General features: G+C 38.2%; 1 protein-coding gene and 1 non-coding gene across 2 annotated transcripts in view; one reads left to right on the top strand and one right to left on the bottom strand.

Moving 5' to 3' along the window:
• PPM1L (protein phosphatase, Mg2+/Mn2+ dependent 1L) overlaps positions 1–27119 on the bottom strand; it is a 261472-nt gene that overhangs the window by 128755 nt on the left and 105598 nt on the right. The gene's annotated exons all lie outside the window — the stretch shown is intronic.
• On the top strand, positions 15593–15665 carry TRNAV-CAC (transfer RNA valine (anticodon CAC)). The gene has a single exon. It is a non-coding gene; the product is annotated as a tRNA-Val (tRNA).

Here is a 27119-nt window from a genome sequence, read left to right as displayed (position 1 = left end):
TAGACAGTGACCTCTCCAAGGTAATGTTCAGCTCTGGATTATGTTTTACTTCCCATATATCATGTTTTGAAATCTTTTTTTCCTGGTACCATAATCCATCTCTTATGAAGTGTTCCAGCCTAATGCTTAAGAGCTCTGAAATCCAATATATCTGGGTTCAAATCCCAGTGCTGTCACTTTCTAACTGTGACAATGGGCAAGGTGATAACCTCCCTGAGCTTCATTCTTTTCTAAAATGGGGACAATAATATCCTTTTTGCAACAGGACTGCTATGAAGACAAACCAGATAATACATGTAAATCACCTCATACAGTGTCTACCATACTGTAAGCTCTATATAAATGTTATTGATGAGGATGATGACATCACTGGAATACAAATGTATTAAATATCTGTTTAATGGAGCTCACACCTTACCTAAAGAACAGAAGAATGAGAAGCAAATGATTCCTAGGATATCAAACTGACACCCCTGCCTCATTAGCTCCTTGTGCCAATCTGATACGAAACTCTCCAAATCAAATCCTGTCCAAGGTATCCTGTCTATTCTGGCTTCATAGTCTAGGACAGGCTTCCAGAATATGGATAGTGGTCTGTGCTTAAATGAAAATAGAAAACCCGTTTAAAACTGAGATTATTTGCTCGTATGAGAAAAAAAAATCAAAGAAGGTTATTGGGATTTTATTCTGCTATAAAAATCACACACACCCCTCATCAACTTTCTTTTTTTTTTAATTTTAAAAGGTATATTGTAAAAAAAAAAAAAGGGAGAGATAGAAAGAGGTGAAAATGCCTAGAATTAAAATTCTGCTAATAGAAAGGTTGAGGACAAGAACTTATACGCCATTCAAGAGAGTTAATTAAAACCAAGTTATCTGAAAAAGTACTATGATTTAAAAAACAATAATTAGCATGTTTATTTTAGTTAGCTTCTGTCCATCAAAGAGCAATTTAATCCCAAAACACAGAACTACATCAAATTTAGAAAATGTAACTTAGTGGCATTGAAATGAATTGTTTTATTTCAAAGCCTTCTTCTAATGGATATTAACCTAAAAAACACCCTTGCCCTTATATGGTATGTACTGTATATCCAGTTTGTGTAAGAAAATGGATTCATCTGGCTGATAAATTGCTTTAGCTGATGAGTCTTCCACTCACATCAGCTGTTGGAACACTCTTGAGTGTCCACTGTTCTTACTATTTGCCCTAAGTGGCACTGTATTTCACTATATTTTATCCACAGGTTGTGCTGCCATAAATCTCAACTGATTTTTGTCGTCACACACCATGTTCCTGATTTTTCTGTTGGCTTTCATTTCACCACAGTTACCGGAAAAATAAGTCTGAACTTCAAAAGAAAATAAAGATGAAATCAAATAAATGTCTTAAGGCACTGATCTTGGTCTCTTACCATTCAAGGTAAGATAGGGCTCAGTAAGAAGTAACTGGTAGAGGACCTTCGTTCTCGAGACTCACCCTAAGGCCCCCAAAAAGGTTTTATTTGTCAGTACCGGGGACCTAGAACTAAGGATAAATAGCAATGGGCTGTGACAAACAAAGAGACAAAACACTGCAAGACAATTTTCAGCTAATTAACAATTTTAACTAATGAACATTAATTACTTCTTGAGTAATTAAAAGAAAAGCAGAACAAAAATCAACAAAAATCTTCCATGATTAATGTTTGTAATTTGTCAGTTTGCTGACAAGAAAATCTGAGCATGCACTGTTCCTGTGGGTAGAGTTCTGAATCTAGAAGACTTGATTCTATTTCTGACACTACCTCCAGAGCTTTTAAACATTCATTTCAGTTCTATATCTCACATTCCTTTGCAACCTCACCCAAATGTTGCGAAGATCAATTAGACGGGGTAAAAAGGTATGACATATCCACTTCCTAAAATACATATATAGGAAAGACTCTCAAATAGAACAAAGAACAGAAAGGAATACTGTCAATATTGAACTTCAAGTTAAGGACCCTTCCTATAGAACAGTGGTTCTCAACTGTTAACATGCATCAGAATCACCCGGAGGGCTTCTCAAATGCAGAAGACTGCCTCCCCAAGTAGACCTTGCCTTCTAACAGTTCTCGGGTGGCGGTGGTGCTGATGAAGATGTGGCAGCCAGGCAACCACACTTTGAAAACACTGGTTTAGAACACTGGATGGTATGCCACATCCACTGTCCACACTGTCTCCATACCCAGGAGGGTTGGAGCAGATAACCAGCAATCAAAAAATTTCCTGTCCATTCGCATCATGCCCAGTTCTCTTTCTCTCTGGCTTTCACTTATTCACTAGAAAATAATCCTATACTTACACCCTAAAGATCCTTTCACATATAAAGTGAAATACGGATTGTTTCATTATTCATCCTTCCTACAAACACTAAGCAACAAGTTTCTTAATAAAGTTGATTAGCTTTTGGTAGGCAGCCTCTCTTTTATTTACTACCGTCAATTCAAAAATCTCACAAAAATTTATACATGGTGCCTTATCTTTCCTTTTCTGAATTTAGTAATGCCAAATGCTGCAATACTTAGTAAATACCAAGAAATTTTGGAAATACAGGTAGCTTTCATATTATTTTATACAAACTTGTGTATTTTGCTTAGGAATATATCAAAGAAATTAACTGTTCCCCTTCAATTCCATATTTTTCTCTGATATAAAAATAATAGGAGAGAATTCTGCTAAGATAGCCGAGTAGGAAGCACCAGGAATCTGTCTCCTCACCTAGACAATAACTACACTGGCAGAATCTGTCTGACATAATAACTATTTTGGAACTCAATGGAATCTGTTGAAGGATTGTAATTTCTTGGACAATCAATTTCAGCTCTTAACACAGTAGCGCTTGCTCACCTCTAACCCCTAGCCACATGGCAGGCAGCTATACCCTTGTTCCTAAAGCAGCTTGCACACAGTTTATGAGAGAGAGAGTGAGTAAAAAGGACCCTGTCTTCCAAACACTGGTGATCTGGAGACTGGTTGCTGTTTGCTGCTTCAGATCACAGAGGTACAGAAAAAACATTGCTTTTGCATCTTCCCTCAATGTTGTAAGCCCCTCCCCTTCTGGCTGAAGTGACTTCCAGGGGATTTAAAGAGCTAGTGATCTTCCCCCCTCTTCATTTTCACTTCTTCCTATTTTGGAAGCCAGACATTAAAAACTAGGGCACACAACTGCACACACAGGGAAAATTAGAAAGTGACTGCACATGCCCAGGGAAAGGCTGAGACAAGACCTGAAAAAAACATTAAGTTTACATCTCAGGCCAATCATTGACAGAGATGTCCTACAACTATACAAAACAAAATAAAACAAACAACAACAACAACAAAAACCCAGTAACAACAACAACAAAAAACCCAGCCAACTCTTGGGAAAGGGAAGAATCTGATTTCCAGAGTTAGCACATTATTAGGTTCAAATGTCCAACAACAAAAACAACAACAACAAAATTATAAGACATACAAGGAAATAGGAAAGTATGTCCCATTCAAAAGAAAAATAAAAAACCAACAGAAACTGACTCTGAAAAAGACTTAATGACAGATGCACTAAGATGTTTAAAGAACTAAATGAAGATGTGGAGAAAATCAAGAAAAGGATGTGTGAATAAAATGTAAATATCAATAAAGGAGACAGAAAGCCTAAAAAGAAACCAAAAAGAAATTCAGCAGCTAAAAAGTACAATAATCAAAATGAAAAATTTACTAGAGGGATTCAGAAAGCAGATCTGAGCAGGCAGAAAAAAGAATCAGTGAACTTGAAGATAAGACAATGAAAATTATTTAGACTAAGGTACAGAAAAAAAACATTGAAGAAAAGTGAACAGAGCCTAAGGGACATGTGGGATGCCATCAAGTAGACCAATGTCTGCATCCTGGGAGCTCCAGACAGAGAAGAAAGAGAGAAAAGGGGAGAGAGAATATTTGAAGAACTTAAGCTGAAAACCCCCCAAACTTGATGAAAGGCATGAATATAAACATCCAAGAAACCCAAGAAACTTCAAGTAACATGAACTTAGAGACACACACACACAAGACACGTTATAAATCAAACTTTAATACGACAAAGACAGAATCTTGAAAGCAGCCAGAGAGACGCGAATCATCACATACAAGACATTTCACAAGGGATTTTATCACAATAAAAAAGAGGAAAAAGTAATAAATATTCATATCAGAAAATTTAAGACATACAGAAATATATTAAACAGTCAATCAAAACCAACTATAATCCCTCCATCCAAAAATAGCTACTGTGAACTTTTTCTTGTAGTCTTTTCCAGTCATTTTCAATACATATAAAGGTTATACCACATAGCATTTTATATTAACTTTTTCCTAACCAAGTGTAAAAATGTCAAATATTATTTTAGAATGACTTAATAACATCATAATATTTTACCCTATGGATAAGCCATAATGTAATAGCACACATTATACAGAACAACACGGAAGCTTATAGGGGAAGAAAACTTTAGCTGTGGTAGACACAGGTGAAGTATATTACTCATGCGTTGCTTCTGAAGAGGGTCTCTGCAACACCTTTGTAAACAACATAGCTGCCTGACACACTACAATCATGGTTGGGGTTCATTTGCCCAAAGGCATCAACCAATGCTTATCCAGAGTAGGTTCATTCAAGACAATTTTCCTCTTCCCTCCAACACAGAGCAAAGATGGAAACAAGGCCCTGCTGATCAGACAGATGAATGGATGGGCAGATGAATGATGGATGGATACATAGATAGAATTTGATAAAGATAAATATCAATACAGGTATAATACCAATAGCATACATATTTATTTCATAGTGTTATGTATCTATCCATAATTCCTCTTACACTGTATCTCTTTGACTTGCTGTCTTTCCCACTAGAATATAAACTCCTACAGAACAAGTAGCATATTTTATTTATCATCCACCCACACAAATACCTAAAGCATGCCTGAAATATGGTAAACCCTTAATAAATGTTCAGTGAATAAATAATGATAATTGAAGTAATATATTATCCCTAAAATAATAGGTACTATTTATTAAGTATCTAGTAAGATGGTTAAATTTTATATGCCAACTTGGCCAGGTTATGGTGCCCAGTTCTCTGGTCAAACGGAAACCTAAATGTTGCTGTGAAAATATTTTGTAGATGTAATTAACATCACAATCAGTTGACTTTAAGTAAATAAGATTACTCATAATAATGTGTGCCTAATCTATTGAAGGCCTAAAGAACATAAACAGTTTCCCCAGAGAAGGAATTCTTTCTCAAACTGTAACATATAAACCCTATTTGTCCAGTCTACCAACCTGTTCTACAGATTTTTGGACTTTCTAGCCGCCACAGTCACATGAGCTAATTCTTTAAACCTAGTCTCAACACACACACACACACACACACACACCCCTATTGATTCTGTTTCTCTCAAGAACCCTGGCAAGCCATTATTTCATAACTAACCCTGAGCAATGAATTTCATACACATTGTCTCCAGTCTTCACAAGCTAACAAGATGGGTAGTATTAGCCATCTTTTTACAGATATGTAAGGAAGGTTTAGAGAGGTTAATTAACTTGTCCAATGTCCAAAAAGTGAATTCACAGGAAGCAGGGATGGGTTCAAACTCAAGTTGTCTGATTCCAAATCTAAGCCCTTTCTTTCATGCTTTCTCTCTTTTCAGAGCAAGTGAAACGTTATCTAAAGCCTCTCAATCTTTGACTTTGCAGACTCTTGTACTGAATGTTAGTCTAGTGAGGTATATGCCTTAAATGGTATATATATGAGGGGCAGAGGAGTACTACAAGTAACACAGCAGAGATGTAACTCAAGGTTATCCACACAAGTGTAAAAAAGTCTTCTGCAGCTGATGGTTGAATCTAAAAATGTTGGAAGAAAAACTAAATGTTTAGAAAAGTAAATAAATAAAACTTTCTGGGGAAAAAAAGCTATCTCTCTCCAAACTTCACTTTTAGGACATGCTAGTTCCATATTCAGAAAAATCACAAAACATGTAAAAAAAATTACTATTTAAATTCTCAGCATCATAAAACTGTTTGAGTGTGAACTGTCTCCAGAAACCTACCCAATGCAGAACACTGGCTTTCTTTGGACAATAACAACAAAAATGAAGAAGTAAAACAGGTGTCATAAATGGGTACAGTTCACATACTATGCTAGGACAGCACCCTTTGAGCTCTCTTATCAACCATTTCTCTACAGTCTTCAGAAAATGAAGGCAAATATAATCTCTGTAACATCTCTGAAGAGCTGCCTACTCTTTTTTTTCTCCTATACTTCTATTTCTTAGCCTGAATTTTCAAAGATACTATCAGGGAAAGACCTAAAATGGTTTTCTAGTATGAAATAAGAAGACTGGGTTCCTCTAGATGAAAATATTCTACCCTTAAGAGATACCACCTAACAGCTGTGTTTCCACCATTCCTCACAACTGTGTTTCTGCTATGTATTCACAACAATGTTTTCTAAACCCCAGGGCTGTGGAATTATTGCGAAAGGTTCTGAAAATCCATACACACCACTGAACATTGCCATTAGACTTAAATTAAAACAAACATATACACTCCGAGAAATATTTAATTTTTCAAATGAATAGATACGGTTGGAATTGGTTAAATCCAAACACATTTTATGTATTTCTGTTTTAAAGATTCAGAATTGAGTCTGTACCTTTACCTCCTATCCTTCTAAGGAATCCTATGACGATGATGAAAATAAGACAAACAATAATTATAAGCATGAATTAGCACTGAAAATCAATTTTAAGGAAATTTGTTGGAAGATACGAGTAAATGAGATCGAACTTATCCACACTGGTCTGATCAGAGTTCTAGAATAAAAAGGACATGAAATTTTACACCAGTCATTATTTTAAAAATCACTTTTCAACTATGCACAGACATCCACAAACATGTATTAAGGAACTATGACACATGAGGCAGGGTCCAAGTACTGGCGATAAGGTAACCTGTGAGGAGAGACCAGAAGGAAGTGAAGAAGGGAACCACGCTGGTACCTGGGGGAGAGCGTTCAGGAGGAACAACAAGGAGGTCAGCATAGTCAGAGAAGACTGGGTGAGGAGGAGAGTTTTACAAGATGAGTTTGGCGTAGGGTGGGTACAGATCTCATGTTACAAGGATGTGGACTTTGACTATTAGTGAAATGGATGCTGGCTGGCTGGCTGCTGTGTGGAGAGTGAGCTGTAGAGGGTCAAAGGTGGAAGTAGAGAAACCAGCTAGGAGGCCAGGAAAAAACAGCAATAGATGGTAGTGACTGCGACCAGGTGGTGTGACCAGGGAGGTGGTTAAAAAGTTGTCTAAGTCTAGGTATATTTTGGAAGGTAGAGCCTATAAGACTTCCCAATGAATTTGACAGCCTCAAGGTTTTATCTTGCCTGATGACCCAGATGACTCCAATGTCTTTGCCTTGGGCAACCACAATGCTAGGTTTGCCACTTAACAAGATGAGTAACACTTAGGAAACTCCAGGTTTTGATGGGGAGACTGGGAGTTCCGTTTGAGGCATGTTTGAGATATCAAGTGTACAATGGGAGATACGCATTCACAGGAGAGGTCTAAGCCAAAGATGTAACTTTGGATTTATACGGATGGTGTTAACCGCCATGAACCTGGATGAGATCACCTATGGGATGAGAGTAAACAGAAGAAAAGAGAGTTGAGGAATGAGCCCTGGGACATCTCACCATAAAGAGACTGGGGAGATGAAGAAAAACCAGCAAAGAAGTAATGTCCAGTGAGCTCAAAGGAGAATCAAAAGAAAGTGGCATCTTAGAAGCCAAATGAAGACAAGAGAAGGTACTTATTTGTCAGTTGCTACAGAGAGCTTAAGTAAGATGAAGAAAAAGAACTGATCACCAGGTATAGTGATATAGAAGTCACTGGTGGTAGCAATGACACTGTCCACACATTTATCCCTTCTGGAGAAAATACTTGAGGGAATGCTGCAGCCAAATGAGAAATTAATCTAAATTAAAAACTCATGAAATAGACCTTACCACAGGCATGAAATGGCTGTGAGCAACGAACACAGTGAAACTCGAAGTTAAAAATATGCAGTTATCATACTGTGGCTGTGTTTATATAATTGTTAAGAAAAATTTTTTCAAGGAGAAAAAACATATAGGTAAAATATACCCATATACCCACTATATGGGTAGTGATGTGGAAATAAAATTTCAGATTATTTCTATAAAATATTTGAAGTTTTGAAGGAAGGGGGAAGAAGAAAGGATAAATTAAAGCATGCTAACTAAGTGTTCATTAGGAGGTTATAGATATTTTTTATTTTTGATATTTATAAAGTATATATGTATTGATTAAAAGCCCCTTGATAGAAAAGTAAAAGAATACATAATTTTCAAGCATTTTTAAAGAAATCAATAAAGTCAAAGAAAGAAAAGAAAGCTAAAACAAAGCACACCAGAAAACTATCAGAAAATACAAAATAAAATGTTAGGCATAAGACCTATCATACAAATAATCAAAACAAGTGTTAATTGGTTACATTTTTAAAGACCATCTGATTGAGTAGAGAGCTGCGAATATAAAAGACAACCCGAAAACCAAACGACACAAAAGGTTGGGTACAATGTATCTGATATCAAACAGATAAGCTCTGACAATTGTCATAATACAGCAAATTTAAAGCAAAAAACCTAAGGGGAGCAAAGATAGATATTTTATACTGAAAACAGGAATAATCCAAGAAGATATAAAATCACAAACTTTTATACACCAAACACAGAGTATCAGATTATATGAAGAAAAAAACTGAGAAATGTGAGAAGAATCTCATGAATCTAAAATACCAGTGGGAGATTCTTTTCTCAGAATTTGTTAGCTCCTCAGACAAAGAAAAAATATGTGACGATCAGAGTAATCCAGTTAATAAACCTGATTAATAAACAAGTTTGTACCCTTGACTCTTTAGAAAATTCACCTACATTTGAATATTCAATTCAAATATCCATGGAATATTTCTAAAAATTATTTAATAAGCCACATAGAAAACATTAATAAATTCCTAAACTAAGAGTAGTTCAGTTATTTTTTTCTGACCTGAAGACAATACAAATCAAAAAAGCTTAATAGATAATCAAAAAATCTAACCACTTAAGAGATTCTGAGAACTAGAAAATGTCATGAGCCACTGAGAAAATAAAAATGAAAGTTTTAATTTAATTCAAAGTATTTGAAATTAATAACAAAACACCACACACTCAAATCTAAGGAATGTAGCCAAAGCTGTACTCAATAGGAAGCTACTTCGTTGGTCTGTAATGTGTCTCTTTTCAGTTTTTGTATTTTAAAATCCAATTCATTAAATACCTCTATCTTGGCAAAATGACTCTGGACCTTCTATTTGACATTAATTTTCCTAACTCTCTACTTCCCCATAGCCTTTTTACACATTTGCATCATCCTGCTTGGCTTTATAGACACTTGAAATCATGTCTCAACACAGTGGACTTCCTGCGACCAGAGCACAGGGACCACGTTCTCATCATCTTTCTACCAACTCAGGGCCCCGCACTGTGGGGGTCACTGCTCTCTGATGGTAAGACCATGGGTCTGGAAGGTCAGACAGACCCAGGTCAGAATCCTAGCCCTGCTGTTTCCTTGCTGCATGACTTGGGGCAAGCTGCTTAACCCTCTAGCCCCTTTTCTCATTTATATGTGGAACAAGTATCATCTTTTTAGTAGGTTTACAGAATAAAACACCAAGCACAACATCTGAAACACAGCCCATGCTAGACAAAGGGAAGCTACTGGAAACACTGAGAAGTTAGACGAATAAAGGAAAAACCTAAGAGATGGGTAAACAGTGGGAAAGCATGGCTACTGGAGCCCAGCAGACCTATCACACCTTGGTTCTGCCAGATGACGGTGTGATCTTGAGCAAGTTACTTAACATCTCTGAGTCTTCTTCTCCACATCTGTAATTCTGTGAAGTTGTTGTAAAGATCAGAAATCAGGAATATAAGATGCTTAGTAAGGAGTCTGGAACATAGTAAGTGTGCATAAATACAGCTCTTATTGTCAGCCCCACGTTGCCTCCCTTCTCGGCTGAATTGAGTGAGAACTTTACTGTTGGAATCTTACTTGGGTTGGCTTGGTCCTCTGATAACCCAACAAGGACCAGAAATGACAGCAAGCTATCAATTTAGTGAGGCAAATCCCCAATTCGTGACTGTGGTTCAGCGGGGGTCAGAGTAACGGAGGCCTCGGGATTAAAAAGCAATCTCATAGGAGTTGTGTTGCTGAATAATTTGTTAGGAATCCTTTTCATGAAGTTAGATCATTAAAATTGGCACCAGAGCAATCTCCGAGAGAGCCCCAGGCCAGTCTCTCTCCTCATTAATATAAATTAAATTCCTCAGGAGACGTTGTGAGTCTTCCCACCTGACAAACAGTGTTGACATTTGCTGGATTCCCTCTGACCTTTCCAGACTTAAGAAATATCTCCAAATATTAGCCATGAATAAGCTATTATTTTGGTTTTCACTTCACCACAATCCCTGAGAGTAAAGCGATTTTGCCCACACTTTGTTTTTCAGAATGACCCTTCATTTAATGTGTCACCTTCCATTTTATGCTTAAGAACACACGAGGTCCTGCATGTCAGAAGAGGAGCCAGTGTGAGGGAATGACAATTCTGAGGCATTATCCTTTACTGGAGATCTTTTTCCCTCCATTAAGTAAAGACAGATGATTTTTTCTTCCTTAAAAGTCAAAGCTAAAAATCTTTCAATTGGTTTCTTGAATCCTAGAAATAAATTAAAGGTATATTAAAATATCACTGTTACTCTACTTTGCTGGCATGAATGGATTTCATTAAATTATATAGTTGTAAAATGCTACGGGGGAGAAGGGTTCCTGCTAAGTGAGTGACTGCGTGGAGGTGGGATGCTGAGAATATTGTTATTAAAATATGCAAACATGAACGTTCACTAGAGGTAGTGTAGACTGGAGCGTTTAGCTCTGCCATTTCTCTGTACTCAGCTGTCAGTCTATCTAATTATCACAGTGCCATTCTGGCAGATGAATTTTGATGAATTACAGAATCTTAGGAGTCAGAGGGATCTCTGAAATCACCTGATATAACCCACATATAACAAATCAGGAAAATGAAGTCTGGAGAGGAGAAGTCATTTGCTCAAAGCTTTAAAGCTCATTAGCTTTCAGAACCAACGCTAGCATTGAGCTCTCTCTTGGTTTCTGCCCCATTCCACACTTCTCTATATTAGGATTAAAGACTACCTCCACTCTAGAGGCGCATGGCGGGGTCAGAGCAGAAGACTAGGAAAAGCAAAGAGGGACCATCTAGTCAGAGACTCCAGAGGCATCATCTGATAATGAATCTCTACAAAAGTCAGTAATATTAGAAATGTCAGCCCCCGTGAGAAGACTAGTAATCACAGCTAAAGAGGTGTTAATAGTCAAAAGAAGGACACACATATAGCTACACTTATTGTGAGACCCAAAGGTTAAAACACAAAAAATAAAGCACCATTTCTACTTGGTCAGAGAGCCATCTGATTATCTAAAATTGCCAAACGACCTTCTAATAAGGCTAGGCAAGACCATAATGAAGTGATTCCTATTAGTGTCAACCTGAGTTATGATTCTGTCAAAATTTCTATCATAACTCCAGATAAAGCTATCAGAAACACAAGGCTCGCAGCCAATACATTTTCTTTTTGACCATAATGTTGAAAAAGAAAAGATTTTTATCATTTTAAAACACTCTGGTAGTGGAAAATGAAATGTGAAGCATCATTGCTCACAATGGCTCCTATACTTGCTTTTTAAAGGGGATAGGAAGGTTAGCATCTTGAACATGTTATCAATCTTTAGGACAACATGTTTTTATCCTAAGAATTGATTTGCTATGAGTAAATGGAAGTAAACTTCCTTTTAAGAAATAAATATAATTTTTGAGGAATTATTTGCCCAAGACTCAGTTATTAATTTTGAATACTTAAATACGATCACTAGAGAAAAAAGAAAAACATGAATGGAAAATAAGATTTAAAAATTAAGCTTTTAATAAAAAAGATGGGCAGCTGAATTGATTTATAAAATAAACTATAATCTTCTAAAATATCACTTTTTCAATCACTAAAATTCCAGTTAACAAAAGAATATATACTGAAAGGCATGTGAAGTTAAAGATTTTTCCCCACACTATTGTTTAAACTCTAGGTAAATAACTCAAAGTAAAATTATAAGGGAGGAATTGAGAAACAATATTTAAAGATGTATTTCCCCTCAAAATCAATTTAACAAATATTATTGAGCAACTATAATGTGCAAGACTGTCTCCTGGATGTTTCATGAGAGCAGTCCCTGAAGGAATTTTCATTCTAGTTCAGGACTAAGTAAAATAATAATAATAACTATGATACCCCATCTAACGTGGGAAGGGAAAGAGGAATCAGAGAAACTTAAAGAAGCAGCAGTGTTAGAGAGGGGACTTTAGGGAAGGGTAAGATGTTGAAAGATAAGAAAAAACAGCAGAATGGAGCAATTGCTTGGTCCTAAGGTATCAAGAAAAAAACTTGAGGCGGCAGGGGTGTGTGTGCGCGCTGTGTTCCTAACGATATTAGACCACTTTATACTATCTTTAAACTACATTTTTCAATTTATAAAACATTTTCTCCTCTTCCTTGTCGCCACTGTCTTCCTCCTCCCCCACCTCCTTTCTTCTTCCTTAACAGATATTGGGGGTGTCCCTATTGAGACAATATACCCAAAGGATCAAGAACCCCAAACAAAACAAAGCACTCTTTTAAACATTTCTCAGAAATGCTATGAGTGTCACATTCTAAGATGCAGAATGGACAACTATTATTCCTACTGTCTATCACAGAACAGTGAAGTTCAGCAGGCACAGTGATGACCCAGATGAAAATAGTAGGTGAAAAGTAGCCCTGCGGGAACTCAGGCAGATCTTCAAAAATGGTGCATTAAGAGCTTTTCCCACCAGGCTCACCAAAGTGAGGACGAAGCTCCAAGCGAGGCTGCACACAGTAAAGTCCCAAGATACATCTAACTAACCCCTGTTCTTAAGCAATAATGTGAATGTAACACCAGACAGACGCTATGAAAATTGGTTTTTCTTCCCCAAGGCATAATGAAATAGAAGACATAGGAGAAAAAAATAGAAGACATGTGGTTTAGCAAAAAGAAATAAAAACAGATAACAATAAGTTAACAAGTCCTTATGAAGTGAATTAAAATATCATAGGAATCCAGAATTTCAAAATCATTAGATCTACACTTCTAAATTGATCATGATGCATGATTATGGGAAAATCAAATCTCTTGAAGGCAGATTTGTTGAGTATATTTTTATGCAAAGAAAGGAAGGAAGGAAGGAAAGAAGGAAGGAAAAAAGGAAGGAAGGAAGGAATATATACTAACAAAATGAGCAAAGCCAACATGCTTTGTGGTTGTTCCCCTTGTTGCTAAATAAGATTCAACATCTCTTCAACTGAAGAATAAATAATAAGCCAGGGATCCAGAGATTAGATGATTCCTGTCTCAGCTCTACCACTAACTGGTTATGTGATTTTGGGCAAGGTACCTCACCTCTCTAGGTCTTTGTTTCTGATCTGAAACAATGAAGCAATTCAACTGAGTAATATTTATGAGTCCTTCTCTAAAATTATTAATTCTCAAGCTTTCAGCTGAGAAGAAATCCAGAAGACTACATGAGCCATTTTCCCTTAATAGAATATTATAAAACTTGTACAACTGGAAACCTAAAATGCACACAGGACAGATAAATCAAACTCCACAAAAGCAATACAACACCCAATACTTACATAGCACTTTGATGTTTCAAAGTGCATTTTCACCTATCTTCCACTCCTTGAAGGCACATTCATAAGTACTTGCAACAGAAACCAATCTAAATCTTTCTTGCAATGCTGGAGATATTAAAATGGCAACAGTTTCAGTGTAGTATTTGTATAGGTTCTAGAAGTATTTGCTTACAATGATTATCTAAGGCCCATCATAACTTCACTTTGGCAGAATTTGTAAAACAAATTACATAACTCAGCTGAAATGGCCTTCAAGCATGGTATGTTGTTTTAAACTACAATAAAGGTTAAAGATGACTTAGAAACTCATAGGGTCAAGCCTTTACTTTGGGCCAATCTAATGGGGCATGGAGAGCAGAGAGTAATCGTGGTCTACTGGTTTGATTTAGGGAGCTCTGTAAGTAAAAACAATTTCATTCCCTTTCACCTTCATATTTTGACATCTGGAGACTAGTTTGTGGAATCAGGAAAATGACAGATGAGACTGAACAGGAAATGCTATTTGGTTCATGTCCCAGGGATACTATTTAACAAAAATGCTGAGGGAGCTATTTCAATAGCTCAGCTAGAGGGAAGGCATTCACTATATGCTATTTATGATGCTTTCAGAAACATCTCAGGAGGTATAAATTTTGGCAACTTATACACATTCCTTTAGGCATTTACCTGTATTGGTTCCCTGCCTTCCATATCGAGAAGAATTTTATCCATCACAAGAAAGGAGAGATGTTATAATTCCCAACAAGAAGTATATGCATTTTGATGATGAGAAGAAAGCAAGTTCAGTATATTTTGAGGTACTCAGTGAGGAAGTGAAGATGGCTTGCTTCTAAGAATTACTGAAGACAGCCTTTACTGGTCTGCTACCTGATACTACATTTAACAGGCACTCATTATATCTATATAATTAATATACTGTATAATAATAATATAATATTATATATATAATTTTACCTGAAAACTATACAGAAAAAAATTATCATGGAAATCCCTGTCAAAATATCAAACACTTAAGATTAAAATGAGAAATACAGCCAAAAGAATAATGATTTCTACTGAAATAAGTGATATCTATTAGCCAATTATAAATAAATTCCAGGACTCTAGTGATTAATCGTAATCTCTCCTGCTTCCAGAGATGATGACATGTAGTAAAAACTCGAATTTTATCTTCTTTCTGATCTCTTTAAAAAGTGCTAACAATCTGAGAAACAAGAGTCCAAGAGAAGTAATAGCAGCTGCAGAGCGGATCCTTGATAACCATGAGCCAAATTATGAGTTCGCTTTTCTTAGATTTCAAAACATCAAACCCCAATCTGTAGCAGAAAGTTGTCTCCACACTGTATTGTTTAGTTTAAAGATATATCAATGTAGATTTAAAATATTCAGAGTGAAGTTAATTAGACTTATCAATAAGCTTATAAATTCTAACATATATTTCCTCGCATGATTATAGTCCAGGCGTATTACACTCTAGTCCAATGATCTACTGCTCTCCTAGAGGTGGTCTACAACCAACTTTGCCTTTGCTTACATGTTTGTATTTACATTTTTCTTCACAACTTTTTACTAAGGTTTTTCTTACAAAAGTTTAACAATTAGGGATTAGGAGAGTGAGCCTTAACTGTTCATGCAACTGACAGAATGATTTATGATCTCTTAGGCCAGGTCAAGGAAGGGGTGGGGATAAAAAGTGAGATGTTGAGGGGGAGGGTATAGCTCAGTGGCAGAGTGCATGCATCACATGCATGAGGTCCTGGGTTCAATCCCCAGTACCTCCATAAAATAAATAAACCTAATTACCTCCCCCAAAAAACAGAAAAAAAAAAAAAAAAAAAAAAAAAAAAAGAGAGAGGGAGAGAGAGGCTCAAGGCATAAACAAGAGCTATCAGAATTGCCAGGGAGCCTACATTGTTCCTAGCTCTCTGAGTACCTGTCCTGCCCCTACCCCACCAAAAGGCTGATACACTGGAAGGGGATACAAGTAAGGAGAAGGGTAAGTAGATCATCTGCTTTTGACAAAGCTCCACAGGTAAAAAGAACCTGATGACTGGAAGAGAACGTCTTGGGGAGATGTTAATACAAACTCAGGAGAAAATGGGTTCTGAGGTCCCATGAGCTTGGGAAACGCCACAGGCTAGATCAGGACTTCACAGGACTCATGCCGCACATTAGCCCAGTAAATTTTCCGAGGTTAAGGGGGTTTCACCTTACTGAATGGTGTTAAAGCCATACTCATCTCTTACACTTTCCCTCAACACTAATTTGGGAAGATAATTTAGAAATCCTGAAATATTTATGAAACTGGTCCTGTTCACTGTATGGGGACTCTGTGCCGTCTTATATTACTGGTCACTCTACTAAGTGTCCTGACACTTTAGTAGAGGGGCCAAATTTTTACGAACATCCAGCAAAAGCTAAATTTTATTCAAGTACAAGGTTATTTACCTGGTATAATGGTACCACAGTGATGATTAAATGCATTAGTCTACTTCAAAGCTACCGATACTGCCTGTGTTTACACCAGCACTGCTACAACTATCTGTACCACTGGGTCCCTTACAGCACATGGGCCACAAAGCAGAATGGCTTCTTAATCTCCACTGTCTCTGGAGAAATAAGGCCATTTGCTATCCCTTAAATGTCCTTCCTTTCCTGTCTTCATATCTTTGCTCTTGCCTTTTGCTCTGCCTGGAATGCACTCCTCACTATTGGGTCTCCAAATGTCAGTCTTACTAACCCATGAAGACCTGCCTATCTAAATGCCAGGTCTTCTGTGAAGCATTTCCAGATTGTCCACAATTGGCTGGCTTCTACTTCCTTTAAAATCTCCCAACCACTGTGTATATCTCTTGGCTGGCTTCCACCTCCTTTAAAAACTCTCAGCCACTGTGTATATCTCTTAAATCAATAATCATATTCTTGTTATATGACTATAGGTCTTCAAGTCTCATCCTCCAATGAGATGGCAAATTCTTCAGGGATAGGAACTGTGTTTTCCTCCCATATAGGTAAAGAAAAATGTAGCCACCTAAGGTCACATAACTAGTACATGGCAGTGCTGGGCTTCACACCAGACCTGTCTAACCCCCAAACCCAGGCTCTTTCTCCTATCCTTCACCCCTCACCACCTCTTAGACAGCAAAGTCAATGGTTCCTCTGGCAACAGAAAGAACATAAGTCCCCTCCAATAGGAGATAGGCAGCATAAAAGTTCTGCCTTTCTGCCCTAACTCACTGCCTGGCTTCTGACTTAATATTTTAACTCTACCTTCTGCCTTTAAATCCTCATTTCTCCAAGCGTATTCTAGGGAATAATAGTAATGAGAGGTACAATTTTTTAAAATAGATTTATGGGAAACTGTAGACTAAACAAAGTTAGACATGTTGGTTGCTTACTGCAGGGCTTTGCAGATCATTTAATATGCTACTATGCAGCACTGTATACAGTTTTTGTACATATATTTTATATCTTTAGAAGGTACTGGATTTTGTTATGTATCATGGAACAGAACAACCCTTCATAAATTCCTCCTGATTCAAGATAGTCGTACCTTATTTTAATAGCATCATTTTCACAATATATTACATACCTAGCAACAAAGTCAATTCAAAACCATTTAATAACACATATCTAAATAAGAAATCTCACAACCAATGATATAGGCTTTAATGTTATTGGATTTAAAACTAGCAACAATCTACTTTGTGCCAGTGAGTGATTAAGTGCTACACACACAATGTCTGACATTTAATGAGGGACTCACATGAATATAGAATATGTTTCACTCAATGATTAATACAGGTTCACTATATTTAGTTTGTACTTAAACATTTCATCTTTTCTTCCCCATCCCTGAACCTAGCTGAGGACATGGGAGAAATCTGATGACTAAAAACCAGGAAGTTTTGATGAATGAAACAGATGAGAAAAAAAAATGATTCTTAAAGGAGAAAATGAGACTTTCCCCCATTATCACTTTTAGACTCATTGCTGCTATTTAAAATAACTAAAATAACATTGCTAGCCTCTGAGTAGGGCAGCTGGGTGACCTGGGGACATCTGAATGGGTAGAACCGTGCCCCCCAAAAGAGATACGTTCGAGCGTTAACACCACGCCCCACATCTATGAATGTGAGGTCGTAGGGGATTGAGGTGGGCCCTAATCCAATGACTAATGTCCTTATAAGAAGAGAGGAAATTGGATGCAGACACAGAGGGGTGCACAGGGAGAGCCCAATGTGATGACAAGGGCGGAGACTGGGGTGATGCAGCTGCAAGCCAAGGCTATCTCTTGACCAGTGGAAGCTAGAAGAGGAAAGGAAGAATGCTTTCCTAGAGCCTTCAGAGAGACCAGGGCCCTGACAGTACCTTGGTTTCAGACTGGTGGCCTCCAGAACTGTGAGAGAATAAATTTCTGTTGTTTAAATCCACCCACAGTTTGTGGTCCTTTGTATGGCAACCCCAAGAAATGAATACAACATCTTTTAAATTTTATACAATGTGACTATGCCATGTACTCAAAAATTAAAGTAAAATCAATTCAGCTCAAGGGAATGAAAATACAAGCCACAGGCTGGGAGAATATAATAGCAAAAGATATATCTGATAAAGGACTTACCTAAAACATAGAAAGAACTCTTAACACTAAAGAATAAGAAAACAGACAACCTGATTTAAAAAAAAAAATAAACAGGCTAAAGACCTTGATAGATACCTCACTAAAGATATATAGACAGCAAATTAGTATATGAAAACATGCTCCACAACACATGTCCTCAGAGAAATGCAAATTAAAACAATAAGAGGCCACTACACACCTCTTAGAATGGCCATAATCTGGGATACTGACAACACCAAATAAATGCTGGTGAGGATGTGGAGCAATATGGGAATGCAAAATCATACAGCCACTCTGGAAGACAGTGAGGCAATTTCCTACGAAACTACACAATCCAAAAATCACGCTACTTTGTTTTCACTAAAAGGAGTTGGAAACTATGTCTATACAAAAACCTGCACATGAATATCTATAGTAGCTTTATTCATAATTGCCAAAACTTGGAAGCAACCAAGACATTCTTCAGTAGGTGAATGAATAAATAAACTGTGGTATATCCAGACAGCGGAAATTATTCAGCACTAAAAAGAGATGCGTTATCAAGCCATGAAAAGACACGGAAGGACCTTAAATGCATATTACTAAGTAAAAGAAGTCAATCTAAAATAGTTATAGACTATATGATTTCAACTACATGACATTCTGGAAAAGGCAAAACTATGAAGATAGTAAAAAGATCAGTGGTTGCCAGGGGTTAGGGTGGAGGCAAGGATGAACAGGCAGAGCAGAGGGTTTTTAGGGCAGTGAAACTGCTCTGTATGATCCTGCTACGGTGGATGCATATCATTATACATTTATCCAAACCCACAGAAAAGACAACACTGAGGAGTGAACCCTAATGTAAACTATGGAGTCTGAGGGATGATGTGTCACACTGTAGACTCATCAACTGTAACACACATACCAATCACTCTGGTGGGTGATGTTGATAATGGGGGAGGCCATGTATATGTTTGGGCGTGGGTGGTATATGGGAAACCTCTGTACTTTCCACTCAATTTTGCTGTAAATATAAAACTGTTCTAAAAAAAAAAAAGTCTAATAAAAACATTTTAAAGTTATGAAGTAAACCAAAAGTTCTATCTTTTTTATAGTACAGTTTAGTAACTACCTTGAGCCCATGACTAAAATATGCATACTTTTCCTTAAAGCTTTCCATTTTCCTTTATTCATTAATTAATTAGTTCACTCAAACTTCAGTCAAGTGCTTACTCTGGGCCAGACATGGTAGCCTGGGAAAGGTTCAGGAGGATCCAGAAATCAGATCCTTCCTCTCCTTTTAGATGATGCCTACTCTTACAAATAACTGTAAAGGAAACAGATCATACCAACTAGTAGTAAAAGCATTATTCATATATCTTGGGAATTAAGATTAAGATCAAATTTGCAAGTGTTATTCAACCATATATATGAGATGAATTATATTTCTCCTTCCCTCTCCTCAAAGATTAATGATATCAAATATATAGTCATTACTTGACTGTTTCGAGAAGCATCTTGGGAGATAAGACAAAAATTACAAGAGAGTAAGGTCACTGAATGTGCACCATGGCATGAAAACTCCATCAACTCTGAAAACAGAAAGAATAAATATTAAAAAAATAAAACAAAACAAAAAAAAACCACTCAAGAGAATAGTTAAAAATGGAAGCAGACTCCGAAATCATTAAAATTCTAGTGTTAAGAGAATGAAAACTGGAGATAAAAGAGTCTTGTTAGAGGATTCTACCATCTTAAGAAAGAAGAGGGGGAATGTCTTAAAATTATTCTGAAAAGATAGTGGTCAAGAACAGAATTATGTACAAATCAGGCTCAGCTATCCTCTCCTAACCTGTTCCAATGCTATTTCCAAATTAAGAAAAAATTGGTAACTGTTTCCAGAAATTGATAGTACAATTCAGTTGTTTCCTTGTCATGACAAAACTTGGAAGAAAACATTTAGAGAAATGATGTCCTCTCTTGAAAACAGGTCCTCAATCTTCATAGAAGTAAAAATAGAACAAAAGTAATAGACATCATGTAACCTGCACTGTCACATCCAAAGGATTATTTTCGGATCCTGTAGTTAAAATCTTTGCAAAAAAAAAAAAAAATAGTACCGTCCTCCTTAGTGCTTAATTATACATATGCACTGGTATGCTTCAAGATAGAACATTACCTTAGAGAGTGGTATTTTTTTAAATGCTGCTGAAAAAAGTAGGGGAAAAAAATAACAAGCTGCTCTCTATATTAAGAACCACATGCAAGCAAGCATTTGCAAAATTACCATAAAGTAAAACAAAGAACTACTGTCCTATGAAATATACACCAAGTTTCACTAAACCCCTAAATCCTAGTATCACCGTATTTGGGGAGTTGAACGTGTATCACTGGAAGAGAATAGAGGAAAGGGATAAAGCTGCAAGATCTGGGTTGGAGAGGAGTAGGACTTGTGGTAACTTGTTCCTGCTCAAAATGTCCAGAATCAACTTGATTAAGTCAACATTAAGTTATTGGCAGATTAAGAGCTGGTTTCAGCAGCGGACAGAGATATTGTAGGAAAACTTTGTATTTTGTTTGTACTGGTATTTGATAGGAACTTCAGATGCATTTAAGTAAGGATTCAAGTGCATTTAAGTAAAGATTCCTTGCTTAAAAAAAATTTAAAAACTGCAGAATACTTTTCCCTAAGTAATACAAAGTAGCAGGAACACATATTTAGGAGTAAAATCATCTGAATTGCTACTAACTTCATAGCAATAAAACCTCCCATTTCGCTGCAGTAAAACATTATGGCAAACCGCCTTCTAGGGGATAGGAAACTTAATGCATTTCTTCTCTAGAAATGTATATATACTCAGTCAGCAAGTGTTCTTCTAAAAAGCACGAAATAACTCCTTCCAAGGAAGCTTGTTTTCTGAACTCTTCACCCTACATAATTTCTAAATGTTTCTCCTCTCCATTTTCCTAATTTTAACTTAATTGGTTGTGAATCCAAAAACACGTGTTTCCTATTTGCATTTGGCTGCAGAAACAAATTCTTAATTTACTTTAGGGAATGTAGGGGCGAATGCTGAAAGTAAGAGAATGGTGAAAGAGAAAATAATAATGGCTAAGCAAAACCAAGAATATTGTTTCTCTCCTTCTACTGTTGCCAAGAAGATGGTATAAATTTCCTCTCCTTGTGGAGAATTACCTAATTATAGGAAAAAGCATGCTCTCTGCTTATGATATCAAAAGTGGATATATTTTAGAGGGCTACAAGCTGTCCTCTTAAAATGGGGCCAGAAAACAGAAGCGTGGGTAACTGCAGCACTGGGGGGACGGCAGGAGGTACCATCTCAATACATGTCAACCATACCTTTTGTCATCACCTCTCTGTTCCCTGATCTCCTTCCAAGAGCAGCAGTCAGCAACTGTGGCCTCCGAATCAGCAGCAGCAGCAGCAGCAGCAGCACCAGCTGGGAACTTGTTAGAAATCCCGATTACTGGCCCCGCCCCAGACTGATAGAATCAGAAACTCCGGAGGGTAAAACCCAAGACTGTGTTTCACCAACAAGCATCCCATGGGATTCCAACTCGATGAACCAAGTCCTCCAGAAACTATCTTCCAATTCATTCTTGCTTTTAATCACATGCAGCCGAAATTGTTACTAAACATATTCATGTGTATACATTCTCCAGTTAATTTATCAGATCCTTGGGGCAAAAATCCCCTCCTCTTGTCCCTTTGCTTTCCCTCGCCCATCAGTACCTCATCTAGAGCCAGTGAGCCAAAGGAAACATAATGAGCATTCATGGTGACAGGAACAGGGAGGGGTCCTTGGGGAGAGCTCTCTCTTTGTGAGTCTGATACTCCCATCTACCTGAGATAGATCTAGTTTCCTTAATTAAGATCTAGGCATAAAAGGCTCTAGTTCTCCAATCTACAGTCTAGAGAGGATTCATTCATTCTTGGGATGGAACTGCTCAGCTTCAGAATGTGGCTAATCCAACTGAAAAAAAAATTAGAAGTTACACACAATATTTCCCCCCAAAGGCTGGGCAACCTTGAATAGAGAGGGGAGAAAGAAGAAGTAGCATTTTCTTCTCAGAAGCACACAATCAGGGCCACATACATGGGAATGCTCATTAGTCACTCCTGTGGCAGGATATAACCTTCCAAACCCTTAATATGAAGATGTGGTTCTGTTTGCCTTCTTTGCTACATTCAAAACATAAAAGGCAAATACTTCCCCTCATACACAGGGTGTCCTCACTATCCTTGAGCAAAGTGGAACTAGTTGCTAATGATTCAGGTTCTGAGTTTAATAAACGTCAGAGCTTAGTGGTGGTTTCTGGGGAGGATCTAACCACAGCGGAATTCCTCCACCTGGCATAAATAAATGAAATTTGTTCAGACATGCTGTTAGCATTGAGCACATATCCTATTAAATTGAATATGCAGAGATGTTCCACATTACGATGGAAAGGATCACCTGTGCCTCCCCTGTCCTGGAACTGATATTTTTAAGAAGTGTCTGCACGTTTAAGAGGGAGATGCTTCTCCTAGGTTCTTCTGCTTTTCCAGTTAACACATCTGTAGGTTCATCCAGCTGATCTGAAAAGGGACCCTGTTTCGGACTGAAATGTTTGTATGCCCTGAAAATTTACGTCTTGAAATTAACTCCAGTGGTATTTGGACGTGGGGCCTTTGAGGGGTAATTAGGCTTAGATGAGGTCATGAGGATGGGGCCCTCAGGATGGGATTGGTGCCCTCGTGAGACATCAGAGAGCTTACTCATGCACGCGCTCTCTCTCACTCCACCAGGCAAGGACACAGTGAGGTGGCAGCTGTCTGTAAACCTGGAAGAGGGCTTTCACCAGGAACCAAATCTGCCGGCACCTCGATCTTGGACTGCCCAGAGCTGTGAGAAATAAATGTGGTTTAAGCAATCCAGTCCCATCATATTTTGTTACAGCAGCCTGAAGAGACTAATACAGGTCCCAACCCTGGAATTTCTCTTCCATGGCTTCTCTCTAGACCTGACTCCAATTCTAAGTAAAGATAAGAAAAGCTTTTGTTTGCATATGCCAATGCATGTGTGAGCTGAATCATCTGCATGCGGTCCAGCTGGGCCAATGTAAGGAATGACCTATGGAGAGGAGATGGCACGCAATGGGTGCCCAGCCTCAACAAACAAAATGATTTCTACGAGCCACGTACAGTCAGAAAGCAACAGAGAGCTGTTAGACGTTAAGAGGAAGTGCACACTGAGACAAGAGGCATCTCAGCAGAAATGACTGGGCATCCCCAGCTCGCCGTGAACTGGGAGTTGGGAAGAACTCTAAGGATGACAAAGGTCAGCTCTCTCTCCTGCCTGATGGGAAAAAAAAAGGAAGACCCTCTGCTGAAAATAAAGCTATCTAAGAAGAATTTTTAAACTGTGAATATTTAAATTGTGAATATAATATTTGAAGATGGATTTATACTTATAACACACACGGCTCATAATAAATAGCCCTTAGAAGAGCATTCCAGTTAAATCTAGGTCCCTGCAGTGAAACACCAGAGCAAATATTAGACGTAAGAAATAAGGCAAAGCTGTGTCCTTGGCTGGATTCTTGCAAACCTAGATGCCCTAGAATGTGGCAATGTCCCTTTCTCTGTGGCTAATTTGTAAAACTTCTTTTCCTCTGTAGTTGGGGGTCTTCAGCCTAGATGCAGACGTCATTCTCAAAGAATATAAAAACAGCAAAGGCTTTTTGTCGCCTGTTGGGCTCAGGTTGCTGTGTGCAAGATAAAAACAACATGAAGTCTTTTTTTCATTCCCTTCTATGTCATTAGGGAAAATAAGACACGCCCACCTCCCCAATAAGACAACTCTGACCATTACAATCATGCCCTCACAAAGCCTCTATATTAAAAGGACTTCTGGTAACTCGATGCAGAGTATTAAGAAGTGCTGAGCTTCCAGGGGCTTGTTGTTTGCTAGGAAATCAATTCCTCTAAATATAAAACTCGGTGGTGCTGGCACATGTGATAGCACAGGGTCTGCAGTAATGTAGAGGAGGACCTTCAGAGAGGAGATCTGGGATTTGGTGAGGGGCCCAGAGGTGAATTTCTTCTAACATCTTGTTGACCAGTTTTCTCCCATAAATCATCTATGCTGAGGAAGCTAGGCGTGATGTACGTATTAAAAACAAGCACTACAGTCATCGGGACCTCACGCAACAGCAGTGTAATTTTCCTTGTTCTCCTTCGACTCCACGTCAGCATAGTTTGCTGACATCATCCCAGGTAGCAAGGGCGGCAGGGTACACATCCACACACACAAAACAACGGTCTCCAGGTTTTTCCTTCAGAAGCCCTCAGACCCTTGAATCACTGTCACAGTCACTCAAATTTGAAGTACTCGAGGTAGGAATCTTCTAGTTTAAATACTTAACAATTAGTGTCATCATGAAGGATAAATTATTCTGCATCATTTGGATACTTGTGCAATTCCTACAAAATAATAGAAGTGATTCTAAGGATTGGCGAACACAGACGCCACAGAGGCCCTTAAGATCCCCATAAAGCTTATGTTCTCAATCTTTTCCTAAAAACATGGAGCCCCTTAAAATACGTCAAGATCAGGGCTTATAGCAAATGGGAGAAGGTATGAAAAAATGTATCTTCAAAAGAGAAATGTGTGAAAAGGGCTAGAGAGAGAGAGAGAGAGAGAGAGAGAGAGAGAGAGAGAGTGTGTGTGTGTGTGTGTGTGTGTGTGTGTAGTCGTTGACAGTTAGGGGCCTTAAAGGTAATCTAGGATGAGGAAGAGGGAGAAGTGAACTAAAACACTGAAGCATCACTCACAGCCACTCTGGCTGTACAGCATGGTGGTTACAAATACACTGACCCTGGACACACATACAGTCCTGGGTTCAAATCCCAGCTGCTAGCTATGTGACCTGGACATTTACTTAAACCTAAATGTGCTGTCTCACCCATAAAACAGGGAGAGTCATAAAATGTACCTCATAAGATGGCTGTGATGATTAAATGAGATGACCTGGAGGCACGCAGCATAGTGCCTGGCACATGGTAAATCCTCAATAACTTTTGGCCATTTTTACTTAATTTCTAAAACTCCCTCTAAACCCCCTTCTGTTAAGTGGGACATCCAACCCAAGAGAAAAGTAGGGTTGTCATCTTGCCTCTTGAAAGATGTATTAGACTCTTACTGGAGGAAATAAATTTACAGTTAGCGATGACCCACACACAGGGCACTGCCAGGCAACACTGTGTCATGGTCATGGTGGAATCAGGTGTAAAGCTACCATAAATATTTGGGAAACAAATATTTTTAACATCTCGATATTGAAGACAGCCACAATATTTTGTAAAGCTCTGTAATGCTATTCCAACCAAGTAATCTACAGAAGACCAAACGAGTACCTCTCAATCTGTAAAATGCAAAAGGGGGAAACTAGATCAGTAAGTCCATTCCATATCAGTAACTCTGCCTTTTAAGAATCTGAAGGCGTGATTCTATGCTAGGATTTGCAACTCAGGTGTCCTAGTTTGCATGTTTATAATAGCTATAGTTCCAGAAAGATAATGCTGCATAATAAACCCAAAGCGGCTTCAGACAATAGCAATGTTTATTTTGTTCATGAATCTGCAATCTGGACAGGGCTCAATGAAGATATTATTTCTGCTCCACTCAGCATCTGCTGGGCCAGCTCAAAGGCTGGGGCTGACATCATCTGAAAAGCTTACTCACTCACATGGCTAAACGTCATCTAAACAGGGAAAACTCGATCAGCTGGGAGCTAGAACAGCTGGGGCTCCTCTGGCACCCCCCCCCCAACCCCATGTAGCCTTTCCATGTGATCTCCCCAACGTGGGAGATTCAGAGCATCTGGACTCAGGGCTCACAAGGCATAGGCCACAAGAAAGAAAGAGAACCAGGAGGAAACAGTGTTATCTTTTATGGCCTCACCTTGGACGTAACCCCTATCGGTAATTCCACCACATTCTGTTGATCCACCCAGGTTTAAGGAGTGGGAACAGAGATGTCCCACCTCTCACTGGAGGACTGTAAAACCACACTGTAAGAAGAGCAATCGCGTGGGAAACATATTGGTGGGATCATTTTTGGAAAATGTAATCAGCCACAATTAGATTTCCCACAACGAAACAGTCAGAGTACTTGGTTAAAAGCAATAGAAACCAAGTTAGGGAGACTTAAAGAAGAAAAAAAAAAGAGTTCATTTGAAGGGTGCTGAGAATTTTAAGCTCAAAGGAAAAGCTGAAAACCTGGCCTGGAAATGAGCCAGAATCAAGGGAGGATGGAGGGAGGCTGGGAAACAGGAGTCTGGGCCACAAAGAAGCTGGTTAATACACCCTTCTCACCACCACTGCTATGACTGGACAGTGGTGTTGCTGGGCTCTCAACACCACGACTGCTAACAAGAACAAAATGTCAATGCTTCTTTGAGTCACACTCTCAAGATTCCAAATTCTGAGTAATTCTGATTGGCTTGGCCTAAGTCACATGCCTGAGACCTAGCATCCCAGGGACAGGAAGGAGGAGGATCTGGTCCCTTTTGGAGGAGAAATCCTGCCTCCCACAGGGGCCCATATGGAAAATAATTCACCCCAAGTAAG

This window comes from Camelus dromedarius, chromosome 2 (assembly GCF_036321535.1).
Source record: "Camelus dromedarius isolate mCamDro1 chromosome 2, mCamDro1.pat, whole genome shotgun sequence".
NCBI classification, from domain to species: domain Eukaryota; kingdom Metazoa; phylum Chordata; class Mammalia; order Artiodactyla; family Camelidae; genus Camelus; species Camelus dromedarius.
This window is presented reverse-complemented; position numbering and strand designations above follow the sequence as displayed.